This window comes from Podarcis filfolensis (assembly GCF_964270895.1).
Source record: "Podarcis filfolensis genome assembly, chromosome: 15".
NCBI lineage: Eukaryota > Metazoa > Chordata > Lepidosauria > Squamata > Lacertidae > Podarcis > Podarcis filfolensis.
In genome coordinates, this window is record NC_139618.1 from 43,523,547 (window position 1) to 43,537,333 (window position 13,787).

Genomic DNA, 13,787 nt, shown 5'->3' on the forward strand with positions numbered 1-13,787 from the left:
TGGGAAACCGCACCTTGGTTGTCAAATGTTTTCAGCAGTCAAACGGACTTCTGGAATGGATTCCATTCAACAATCAAGGTACGACTGTAATTACAATTCTGCATTTTTCTAGAATGTACACAAATGATGTAATTCATTATTAGGGTAGTATTTTTCCCAATCTGATAAACACAATGCTACTCAATTGTAATTCTAGACACACACAAAAGGTTAAGTTTAACCTCAAAAGTAAGCCCAGGCTTAACTTGTAGGTTATCTATCATATGGCATTATTCAGCCCATTAAGCACTTTTAAGTCCCAGCAAGTGCTTAGCTGTCCGACAATAAAAATAAATGGGAATTTACAATTGCTTAAATTTGATCATGTGCAGTGTTCTGAGTAGAGGCACTGCAACCTTCTGGGGGTCACATGGCAGTGGTGGGTAGCCCAAGGGACATGACATGTAGCTTTGTACTGGAAGCTACAGCCCAGTCATTCAGAAGTCAAGCTATTTCTACATGTGCGTGCCTCCATCCAGGCAAGCAAAAGGCATTATTACAGTTCAGTGACACACTGCATCTAGAAGGGGAGGCGTGGAGCAGGGCCGGTGAGAAATGTGAGCTTGAGAAGGGGTGTGGCCTGAAAAGAAAAGGACCAGACAGGCAGAACTATAAGGCTGAAGTGGACCCCTGGATCTGAGACAGTAAAGCTTTTCTGTGTTTGCCCTACTCTCTGAACTAGAGAGTTCAACACGGCAACCTCCCTGCACACTTTCCATCAGCAGATGAAACACTGCCTGGGTACTGGTCAGCTTATTTATTTTACTCTGATTATGACACTGCTGTTTATGGCTTTTGTGGCATTCTGTTTTTATGGTATCATATTACAGACTTTTTTCCACATCTTGTTAAGAGTATGAGAGAGAGCAGCTACTAAATTATATACAAATAATTATATATACACTACAATAATTAGCCACACTACCACCAGAGGAGCGGACTGGACAACATAATCTGCAATCTTAACCCCACTGAATTCCACAGAACTTAATTCTGAGTAGACACGGTTAGGATTCCATTAGTAGGCTTCAACAGTAAATCAATGACACCCTCTTTCAAAAGAGGTGTGTCTGGGCTAAGGTGTCAGCTGTCTAACACTATCAAACTTGCATACAAGCAGCCATACAGAGAAGAAAATCAAGGCCTTCATGCTGCCTACCATTTTTATATGTATGTATATAGTCTTTCAAGTATACAAAATCTTCCATTTGCAAAATAAAATAAAAATTTTGCCTTCTTTATGTAACAAGAAACACAGGATGCTATTTTCACTAGATCAAGTAGGTTTTCAAAATAAGCTCAGTTCGAGTATTTTAAAGCCTAGCTGGTCCAACAAAGGCATCATCTCATGGGTCTGGGGTTTCTCATTCCCACATAAATTGCCAACACTCTGGTTGTTTTGTATATTTATATTATAGAAAGCATAGTCTAAACAGTTTTATGAAGAGCAAAGCAGTTCATCAACCTAGCCATCATACAAAATGTTATGAGTCATTTCCAACTTTACATGCACATAGCGCTGAAGTAAAAAAGTAATCAATTTAAAGTGAAAAATAATTATTCCTAGAAAGCATTTTGTTACAAACTTCCCCTTTGCCAACGTACTTGTCCTCTCTACTGGAGCCAAACATTACTACTTTAACTGATTCAATAGCACCTGGTGTCATCCACTGATCATCTTTTACTAAGATTTGCTTAGAGAAAATAGTAACAAGAAAGAACAGCACTAGAGTAGCAGACATTGCCTAGTGTTACACAGAACATGGTGCAGTTATGAAAATGTTAATGAAATATTGCTATTCTGCATATAACTGCAGCATTGCAGCCAATCATAGTAATAAATTATATCTTGCCCCCAGAGTATTAGGGTTTTTAAGGGCAAAAACAGGAACACTGAGAAGCAGATGTGTAAAAATGAAGCAAGCATATCAAAATATGATACTTTGATTTTAAAACAAACCGACACAGGATTTATCCAAACATGCAAAGATTGTGGCTGATTGACAAGACATTCACATTTATACTTCCGTCTAATCAAGAAAGAAAAACAAAATGAACAAACTACAAACATTAGAGATACAATCAGAATATGGAGCCTCTCTCCACTGCAGAAAAAACCCTCGGATGCTATCAATTCAAAAAAAATTATCAAAGCATCACACAAATATACCTGCTTCCCACTAATCAGATACCTGAACAGCAATTTGTCTCACATCTCTGTTGTCTGCTGTACATGAAATACAAACAACAGCATCTGCACAGTTCAATGGCAGTTAAAATAAAGGAACACTTAGCTATCTGTACAGGAATAGAATCAAGAAAAAGCATTAAGAAAAATGTAGGAGGAAATCCCTTCGTGTATAATATTTAAAACACAATCAGTAAGTAAGTTTCATCTTGCTGTTCACAAACAAGTGTGCCTTTTGTCGACAGCCTTGGCAATGTCATTTCCTTGTTTACTTAAAGAAATTGCTGAAGACGGTTCAGCCTTCTGCCATTTACAACAGAGACAGCCCCTCTACCTATTTAATTCTTCATGAAAATGGAGAGAAAAATGTCTGTATAATCCCGCTGCAGATTTGTATTGAAAAGGGTTAATTTCTGCACCACAGTCCCCTAGCAGTACTGGCTGCAGAAAGGAATGAGAAGGAGGAAAGATGTTCCTTTCTCAGCCTGCTTATGATAAATTTCAGAATGGTATGATTTTAAGATAGAGAATAAGGAACAAGGAGAAGGATCTTAAAGATCATTTGATAACCCAAAGCAAGTCTTGTTTCTTTTGGGGAGTAGGGGGTCTAAAGAGATTTACACTGCAGTATATGGAAGCAAACATGGCTGCCTCTGCCCCTTTAAATCCAAATGGCCCTACTCCATCACATTAAACTATTATCTGATCTATCCTCAATTATTCCTCAACCCTTCTTTGAAAAACAAAGAGGGTGCCTCTCCCTTTAGCAACAAGAGATCACTTTCTAGAACTCTAGGTTCAAGCCTTAATAGGGCATTCATGCAAATTTATACGTGTAGGCAGGCACTGTATATACATACACAAAAGGTTGTGTTATTAACAGTCCCAGATTAGACTTCTCCAACTCCAAGGCCAATTCCAACACTACCCCATGACTATTTATGGCTTTCTAGTTAGAATGTCATGCAAAACTGCAACCCCATGGCAAGCGACATAACCAATTCCACATCCACAGTCCATATTCTCACACTTATATATGACACTACATTAAGGCCATCTCGCCAGACTCCAGCACAGTTATTCTATTATTGTACTGGTCACAACACACAACCCATAGCAACACTTTGTGTATAAATTATTTCATAATGTATTTTCCTATATTGTTTCTCATATCCTTTAAGCCAACAGTCTTGAAGAGTCTAACACTCCAAACCACCTAAAATGCCTCAGCAACTGTGTTTCCATTGTCATGTTGACAACATCAACCACAACTATAGGACTATAGTTGAGGTTATAGGACTATAACCTCCTTGCATACCAGCTGACTTTATTATTTATCACCAAATCATCAATCCCATTTTATTTTATTTATTAAATTTGTACATCTCCCTTCATCTGCAGATCTCAGATGAAGTACAAAATACATGATAAAAACAACCATAACCCCACCTCCCACAAACAAATTTAAAAGGCATATACAGTGGTACCTCGGGTTACATACGCTTCAGGTTACAGACTCGGCTAACCCAGAAATATTACCTCGGGTTAAGAACTTTGCTTCAGGATGAGAACAGAAATCGTGTGGCAGCAGCAGGAGGCCCGTGGTGCTTCAGGTTAATAACAGTTTCAGGTTAAGTACGGACCTCCGGAACAAATTAAGTACTTAACCTGAGGTACCACTGTACTGTAAGATGTTAATCAGTCAAAGGACTGATTGAAGAGGAACATTTTTGTCTTGAACCTAAAGGTGTATAATCATAATGCCTCAACCCGCCTCCAGCCTTCGTCCCAATTCTGGCATCCTCACAATCCCATTGCTCTATGTGAGATCTAGCCTCCAGTCATCATCCCACTTCCACTCCATCTGTTTCAGAGTCCTATAGCACCCATACATCCTCACATTCCTAGGTCTCCCCAAACCCCCATTCCCCCAGAATATATATGCTGCCCATACCTCCCCTCTGCACTATCTACCACATACAGTGGCACCTCAGTTTAAGAACAGCCCTGTTTACAAACGTTTCAGTTTACGAACTCCGCAAAACTGGAAGTAGTGTCCTGGTTTGCGAACTTTACCTCAGTCTAAGAACAGAACTTCATTAGGGAAAGTGCACCTCAGTTTAAGAACAGTTTCGGTTTAAGAACGGCCTTCTGGAACGGATTAAGTTCGTAAACCGAGGTACCACTGTACTGTCAGGGATTAAGCTGCTGTGGAATAGTTTTTATGTATTTTAATAAAGTGTTTGATGTTTTGATGATACTTTGTTGGTGTACTTTCGCTACAAGTTCTTGGTGCTGCTACTGCTAAATGTTTACCAAACACACAAATACTATGGTACTCAGAGCCAAATCCACTATGAAAAGTCCTTACTTCCACATCTAATGACCCCCTGACTCTTTAGAGCTCTCCCTCAACTGGTGGTATATTAACCAATTCACTACTACTGTATACATATCTCCTCAAGAGGCCCACTAAGCTCAACGGGGCTCACTCCAAGAGCTAAGGGACTATTAGGTCCAAATTTGGAAACTTTCATACAGTACTTTAAATCTCACTTTGCCATGAACTCATTATGTGGTCTTCAGCAACCCACTGTCTCTCAGATCAAATTCTGATATAATAATAGCTACAGGTTATTTGTCATGATTTTATATTGCCCTTTCTCCAAAGAATTCAGGGCAGCACACATAGTGTTAGGCTGAGAAATATTGAATGGCCTAAGGTCACAAAGTGAGTTTAACAGCTGAATGATGATTTGAACCCACTGATCCTAATGCACACCACATTTCAGATTACAGTGGTACCTCAGGTTAAGAACTTAATTTGTTCTGGAGGTCCGTTCTTAACCTGAAACTGTTCTTAACCTGAAGCACCACTTTAGCTAATGGGGCCTCCCGCTGCCGCCGCCGATGCGCGTGATTTCTGTTCTCATCCTGAAGCAAAGGTCTTCACCTGAAGTACGACTTCTGGGTTAACTGTAACCTGAACCTAAGTCTGTAACCTGAAGTGTCTGTAACCTGAAGCGTCTGTAACCTGAAGTACCACTGTACTGAGGGCTACTTTCGATTACAGATATACCCTAAAGCACTGGGGGGGACCTTGAAAATGCCTACTTGTGCTTGCCTGTGCCAAGTAAGGTTTGCTTCTTGGAAACTGGGAAGGGAAAGCTTTTGCTTCCTGCGCTGGGTTCCCACCTCATCTCTCCTTAGGTCCCCAAACTGCTACATAAATATGTCTGTCCAAACCAATACCAAAGGGAGGGAGGTCACCCATGCAGGAGCAAAGGAGGAAGACCAGGTGGGGATGACTCTGGCTCTCGGGGTCGTGGGTTTGAGCCCCGCATCGTGCAAAAGATTCCTGCATTGCAGCGGGTTGGACTAGATGACCCTCGCGCCCCTTCCCACTCTACCGTTCTACCATGAGAAGCCTAACACCCTTCAGCGCACGTTTTCATCAAGGGTCCTGTAGATGAGAAACGAAACGAAAAATGGAGGGCCCTAGGGCTCTCCAAAAGGCAAATATTGGACACGGAGGACTGCTGAGGACTAGCAACTTGGGGAAGCTCGTTCGCAAGGCGACGTCTCCGCCCCCTGCCCCCCCTCCGTGGCGCCTCACCGTCAGTCTGTTCCATTCTAACTTCCCCGCCGTATCGGACCGATCGCCACCGGGACGCGTAACGGAGGAAGCGCGGCGGAAAGGGCCTCGCCGGGCCGGGCTCGGCAAAGGGGGCGGGCCAGGCCCCGCCGTAGGCCGCGCTCGATCCCCGGCCTCAATTGACGCGGCGCTCCCGCCGCCGCCGCCGCCGCCGCCTCCTCTGCCTCTGCCGCCGCCTCCTTCTCCTCCGTCGCGGGCGGCGCAGGAGCCTCCTCGGGGGCTGCGGGCGAGGAGTCCGGGGAAGAGAGGGGGCGCTGGCGCTCCGCTCTCGCTCGCTCGCTCTCAGGCCCCGGCCTCGGCCCTGCCCGCCGCCTTCGCCGCCGCCTTTCTTCTCGCGCAGCACAAAGCTCCCTCAGAGGCAGCGCCGGAAGAAAGCGGCGCCTCATTGGCTGCCCGCGCTGCGCCAGGCGCCGGGCATGCTGGGAGTTGCAGTTTCCCGCCTGGACGGGTCGGGCGGAGGGCGCGCGCGCTTGTCCCGGGGCAGCAGCGCCAGGCGGCGGCGGCGGCGGCGGCGGCGGCGCTCCAGTTCCCTGCAGCCCAGCAGACAGGGCGCTGCCTTGGGGGACGGGGAAGCCGTGGCTCTGACGGGGTCCCGCAGGTACAGCCCGGCTGGCAGGAGGGGTTGGGGTCCCAGAGGATTTGGGGCTCCCCTGTGAGGCCTCCAGGTGCCCCGGGCGCGCGCGCCAAACGCTTCCACTAGGGAAGGCGGAGACCCGCTCTTGGCGCTCGGGGAAGAGGCCCAGCTGTGGCATGGACACTTCTGCACCAACATGCAGGCCCAATTTGTGGGTTTTAATTCACATATTCATTGGAATGGCTAGACTGGGCTTCCCCTCAATTCTACAGAATGCCGACGTAAAAACAAATAAGCATAATCTGTCACCTCTCTTCAAGTCTTGTTTGGACAAGAATGAGCAGACTTGTGATTTCAGGACTCTGGAAACTGGGCAGAGAAATTTAAATGACATAGATGAGATTCAGAACTTAGAAAGAAGGCTAATATAATACAGAATTGCTATGTACATACAGCCATGTCTGTAACTTGAGGCATACTTGTTGGGTGGGCGGGCATGTAAACCATACAGCCAAACCTCCTGCTGAGGGCAGAACATCCAAACCTAGAGCAGACCCAACAGCTCCTACTAAGTAATGTTAGAGTCTGGGGATCAGGCCAAAGACACAACTCGTCCAGCATCTTGTGGCCAAGCTAGTGCCTAATGGCAAGCCTCAAAGCGGGGCCTGCGCACAACAGTCTTCGCCTTCTTCCGGTGGGTGTTTCCCAGCAACTGGCATTCCGAGGCGTCATTGGAGGTGGAACAAAGACATAAGGCTAGTAAGCCATCCATAGTCTTATCCTTCATGAATTTGTCTAATTCTCTTTTAAAGCCACCCAAGTGTTGGTGGCTTGACCTCCACTGAGGGAGTCTTCCACATCCCTGGGTAACGGATTCCATTATCAAACTGCTCTTACTGTCTAAAGGTTTCACCTAATGTTTTGCTAAAATAGTATATCATCGTATAACTTAATCCCATTTGGTTTAGTCCTTCCCATCCTGAGGCACCAATAAAACTGCTAGCAATTTGCAAAGCTAAGCCGTGTCTGGTATGGTTTCAGATTGGATAGGGACCTTAAATGGGTTGAGGTTCCTGCACTGCAGGGCGATAGGACCCTTGGGGTTTTTTCCAACTCTATGATTCTAGGAAAAAAAGCCTTTGCCTGCCTCTATATAGCAGCCCTTCAGATTCTACATCAGAGTAGTGCTCTGATGTCTCCCCTCAGTCATCTCTTCTCCATCAACCTTTCCTCAGGATTTATTTTCTGTACCAATGGCCATCTTCATGGCCTTCCTCTGCACCTGCTCTAATCCATCTACATCCTCAAAATGCAAGCCCAGAAACTGGGCACAGTCCACTGGATGTATTCAGAATAGTGCTGAATGATGTGGAAGTAGGCCTTCTCATTCGCATTCTCTCTAGCCACTTTACACTTCTAACTTCATCAGAACCAGTGAAGGCGGTGAAGGTCCTGTGTGAGTGCCTGGAGGCAGTTGGAGGATGGATGGCGGCTAATGGATTGAGGTTGAATCCTGACAAGACAGAAGTACTGTTTTTGGGGGACAGGGGGCGGGCTGGTGTGGAGGACTCCCTGGTCCTGAATAGGGTAACTGTGCCCCTGAAGGACCAGGTGCGCAGCCTGGGAGTCATTTTGGACTCACAGCTGTCCATGGAGGCGCAGGTCAATTCTGTGTCCAGGGCAGCTGTCTACCAACTCCACCTGGTACGCAGGCTGAGACCCTACCTGCCCGCGGACTGTCTCGCCAGAGTGGTGCATGCTCTGGTTATCTCCCGCTTGGACTACTGCAATGCGCTCTACGTGGGGCTACCTTTGAAGGTGACTCGGAAACTACAACTAATCCAGAATGCGGCAGCTAGACTGGTGACGGGGCGGCCACCGAGACCACATAACACCGGTCTTGAAAGACCTACATTGGCTCCCAGTACGTTTCCGAGCACAATTCAAAGTGCTGGTGTTGACCTTTAAAGCCCTAAACGGCCTCGGCCCAGTATACCTGAAGGAGCGTCTCCACCCCCATCGTTCTGCCCGGATGCTGAGGTCCAGCGCCGAGGGCCTTCTGGCGGTTCCCTCATTGCGAGAAGCAAAGCTACAGGGAACCAGGCAGAGGGCCTTCTTGGTAGTGGCGCCTGCCCTGTGGAACGCCCTCCCATCAGATGTCAAAGCGATAAATAACTACCTGACATTCAGAAGACATCTTAAGGGAAGTTTTTAATCTGTGATATTTTAGTGTATTTTTGGTTTCTATGGAAGCCGCCCAGAGTGGCTGGGGAAACCCAGCCAGATGGGCGGGGTACAAATAATAAATTATTATTATTATTATTATTATTATTATTATTATTATTATTCATGTTCAGCTTGTGGCTGACTACAGTCCCAAGCTCATTTTCTTTTTCTTTTTTATATAAATTTTTTATTGATTTTCCAACACATATTAAAAAAACAATACAAGACAATACATAAACAAACAAACAAACATATAAACACGTATAATTTCTTAACCTCTTTTTCTTAAACCTTGTTTCAACGACTTCCCCATACCTCCCTTTTCTGCATCCCTGTTTTAAATTTTCCCAGCAACCCCTAATTTCAATACTTGTAATACAATTTCTGATCTTTTTCCTCTTATCCAATTACTTATCACTTTACTTACTTATAGTTCACTTTCTTTAATCCTTTTTCTCTTACCCAATTATTTAATCCTTTTTCTCTTACCCAATTATTTATCACTGCAATTCTGTTTTACATTACCCATGACATTTTAGCACTCATTAATTTTACAACAGTTCTTAAGATACACTTTAAATTTCTTCTAATCTTCTTCCACCGTCTCTTTCCCTTGGTCACGGATTCTGCCAGTCATCTCAGCCAGTCCCATATAGTCAATCACCTTTGTCTGCCATTCTTCCAGCGTGGGTAGCTCTTGTGTCTTCCAATACTTTGCTAAAAGAACTCTTGCTGCTGTTGTCGCATACATAAAAAACGTCCTATCTTTCCTTGACACCAATTGGCCTACCATGCCCAGGAGAAAGGCCTCTGGTTTCTTCACGAAAGTGCATTTAAGCACCTTTTTCATTTCATTGTAAATCATTTCCCAGAAGACCTTGATCCTTGGGCACGTCCACCAAAGGTGGTAGAAAGTACCTTCCGTTTCCTTACATTTCCAACATTTATTATTGGGCGTATGATAGATTTTTGCAAGCTTGACTGGGGTCATGTACCACCTATAGATCATTTTCATAATGTTCTCTCTTAAGGCATTACATGCCGTAAACTTTATACTGGTGGTCCATAACTGTTCCCAGTCAGCAAACATAATGTTATGACCAATGTCTTGTGCCCATTTAATCATAGCTGATTTAACCGTCTCATCCTGTGTATTCCATTTCAACAGCAAGTTATACATTCTTGACAGATTCTTAGTATTGGGTTCCAAAAGCTCTGTTTCTAATTTTGACCTCTCCACCTGGAAGCCAATTTTCCTGTCCTGTTTGAAAACTCAAGCTCATTTTCACATGTGTTACTGCCATATCAGATCTTCCCCATCTTATACATCTTGTTCATGTGCCTAAATAGATAACTTTGCATTTTCATTCTGCTGAATATCATTTTATTAATTTTTATTCCTGTCTCCTGAGATGTTAGCAATACCTCCTGGTTTTGTGTCATTTCCAAAGTGTTCCCTCTATCCTTTAATCTAAGTCATTGATAAAACTTTGCCTGTTCTTTAAGTATGCTGCTGATCAAAATATCAGGGGGGACTTTACCCCATGCTTTGCTGAAATCCAAATAAAGTATGTCCACAGCATTCCCACTATTGACTACGCTAGTAGCCCAATTTTTAAAAAATCTATATAGCTTGGCAGGGTTTGTTTTTGACAGTCCACGCTGGCCCTGACTAATCACTGCATAGTTATTTACAGTACTTGAAAAAATTACCTTGATCTTCAGTCCCCAAAAGACTCCCAGAATAGCTTACAGACCAACAGACATAATAGAGTTCCTGCCCTCAGACTTACAATCTAAAAGGACACAAGCTAAAATGACACAAAAGGAAAATTGATTGTGAGGGTGGAGGAAATAAGCAACTTGTACACTCCATATCAATTCTAGTACCTTTCCCAGTCAGACTGATTCTGTGGTTTTCTCAAACTTTCTTACCTAAACCCACTTTTTAATATAGAAGATTAGGACAACATTTGCCAGTCTCCAGCCCATCTGGCTCAACAGCGTCTAGATTATTTAGCAGTAGTTTTCAGACAGAATACATTTGCGATCCTACCTAGAAACATCCAGGATTGAACCTGGAATTGTCTGCATGCAAAGCACATGTTCCACTCCTGAGCTACGGCCCATCCCTTACAAAGGTAAATTTGTCTGATGATTTCTCAGCCCCCTCTTCCACCAAAAGACTTTAAGAGGTAAAAATGTTGCACTAAACTTTCTATTTTATTTTTAAAAAATACTTCTATACTGTAGTATCAAAGCATAGATTGTAAAACATATCTGGAAAATATTCATAAGAATTATAGTAGGGTGCTAAATTCTTGACATTAAAGGTCAGGAAATAACTGAGCATGCCAGAAGCAACTGACAGTTGGTAGTGTGTATTTGACTGCAAAAAACAATCTGAAGTGTAATGCATAATGTAAATTATGATAGGCCTGGAGATTGGCCTTCCACTGCATGGGCTTTTAGTGGGGTTCAAAAGAGGTATTGTGGGAGAAATGACCATGTGGAATATGCATAGACTTGATAGGCTTCCCTTCTGGACAGAGTAGGCTGGGGTAGAGACTTGAGGGCCAAATGCAGCCCTCCAAACTTCTCTATCTGACCCTCAGGACTCCCCCCATACCAGAAGCCCTCCCCAGGCCTCACCTCTCACTGGTACCTGGGCTGCCACTCCTGGAATATTTCTGGCTGGCTGGAAGGCATTCTTGACCTCTGGTGATGATGCCTCTTGCTTGCCTTGCCTTGATAGGGAGGCAGGAGTGAGTGTGCATTAGAAGCAAAGATAAAGCATATATTCAAAAGGTTGTCCAGAAGGCTGAAAAGGGTTCCCCAGGCCTGCACTGGAGTCTGAAAGAGGAGAAAGTGGTCTGGAGTTGGAGGGAGTTGCAGCCTTAAGGATTCAGAGGGTGACTGGTGGACTGCTAGGCTGCCACAACCTATAAAGGGAGATGGAAGCCATGAAGAAGAAAAACCTGGCCGTTTGTTCAAATCAGCTTTCATAGGCCCTCCTCCTGCACCCATGAGAATGGATACTTGGGTTGGAAACCACAAGTGATAGGGCCTTCTCAGTGGTGGCTCCATGGTTCTGGAATTCCCTTTCATACAGTACCTGGAAAGTCCCTTCATATATTCTAATTTGCCTTTCTTAAACAATGTTATTTCTGTCAAAGATTCCTGAGACTTGATGCTTCCTTACTATTCTGGAGTCTTCAGTTTTCAACTGTACACACATCTCTCTCAGATGGATTTCCCCCAGTTATACACTGCTTTGTAAGGCAGATTATAAAATGCTTTCGATAAACAAAGCTAGGGAACAGGTTGTGTTCTTTCTTTTGGAGGCTTTGGCTACATCTGATGCTTCTTGATTTGGAGGGAGGTACAGGTAGACAGAAGCACCAAGGGCAGGGCAGGGGGCTTTAAATTGCTTCAGTGTGTTAGCATGTCCTTACTCATTACAAGATGAAGTGGTCACAGCCTGGGTAGGAGTGATGTAGCCAAGAAATTCTACAGACTAATTTTGTAATATACAGAAGGCAGTTCCAGATTCCGGTGAATCAATTTGCATTACAGCATCTTGTTGAGTTCCTAGCTCTACCTGTTGGATGGTTGCCATCTGGGCAGGAGACTGAAACTGTAGGTGGGGTGTCATTCTGAATGCTCACAGACATGTACACAGATCCCTGCATGTAGACAACTAGCACATCACGCCGAAAGTTTGCATATCATGCTCTCCCCGCAGTGGAGACTTTTGTGTCAGGGGTTGCAATAATGCAGGAAAGAACTGTGTTGCTGCGGTTAACATGTCCCCGAGCATAGCATGAGAAGGGGGGTTCTTCATTACTGGGAATGACAGCAATAGGGGGACTGATGTGCTATTTTGTCCTGGATTCAGAGCAAGGAGAGATCTTCCACACAAGCCTGGAAAAGAAGACAAGATGAAGGCTTTTCAGTGTTTTCCTTTTCTTAAATTTTTGAAGCTGATTTCTGGTGAGTCAAGGTTAAAATGGTATAACTTGCTCAGGTGTGAAAAAGGCTAAAATCTTAAATGTTTGCTTAGGCTGAGCAAAGTAGTCACTGGTAATGTCAAACCCTTACCATATGGAAACAGAAATTAAGATATAACTGAATTAATGAATGCACACCTGTCATTGGATATAGAAAAGACAGCAAGTCAGGATGTAGAATGGCTAATCAGTGGCACAGCCATTTACATCCTCTTTAAATGAAAATACATGAGCGCGCACACCACACAGAGATGGAGGATGCTGTTAATTACTAATAGATTGCATTTAATTACTAATGCATTGCATAAAGACAGGGAGCATGCAAGATTCTGGAGGATCAATATAGCATCTGTCTCAGGTTCTGCTTTTAGCTGCTGAGTTTTGACATCTGGGCAAGAGACTGGGAATAAATACCATCATTTTCTGTTGTAGTCATGAATGCAAGATGCAGAGGAAATCATTTGCAATTCATTCCACTCTTGCCCAAATCTGAAACATCCAAAGTAAATACATTGGGAATGAAATCTATTGTTACTAAGCCAAAAGGAAAGCACAACAGGCGTGTGGAGGGGGAAGAAACCTTACATCCAGCAACAGTAAAAGGGAAAGAAAGGGGGGGAAGCAATGTTGGTTTTGAGGGGAGACATGAAAAGAGTGATGCCTGTTTCCAGAATACCGTAATCAGAAAAAAACTCAAGTACCAGGGAAAACGAGATACATGTTCTTATGAGAGATGAAAGGTTTTTATCATTTTCTTAACAGAGGCTGGATGTGGATCTCCACATTTCCCTTATTTTTCACAACCACAAGCAAATAAACAATATATTTGGCTTGTATGTGTTCTTGGGTAATCCAGACTATATGAATATGCATTTTAAAGCAAATATTCTATTTTAAAATCGTAGGTTGGGGTGTCTTAGGAATGACTTCCCTTCATCATCCTGCTGTTCTTACATTACCAAAATATACAATTTTTACCCCAAAATAGGACCATGGAGGACATTAACTGCATAGGCTGCATGGGCGTGGGGAACCTTTTTCAGCCCACATTCACTTCAGGTTGAGTAGGGCCACGGATGCGACTCTTACCTTTAA

At 43.8% G+C, this 13,787-nt stretch overlaps 1 protein-coding gene across 1 annotated transcript in view; it reads right to left on the reverse strand.

Annotated features, from left to right (window-relative positions):
* NSD3 (nuclear receptor binding SET domain protein 3) overlaps positions 1–6,269 on the reverse strand; it is an 84,917-nt gene extending 78,648 nt beyond the window's left edge. Inside the window, exon 1 of the mRNA XM_083588329.1 lies at positions 5,844–6,269. The gene's annotated coding sequence lies outside the window, so the exon portion shown is untranslated. The remainder of the gene's footprint in view (positions 1–5,843) is intronic.
* Positions 6,270–13,787: the final 7,518 nt, after the last annotated feature.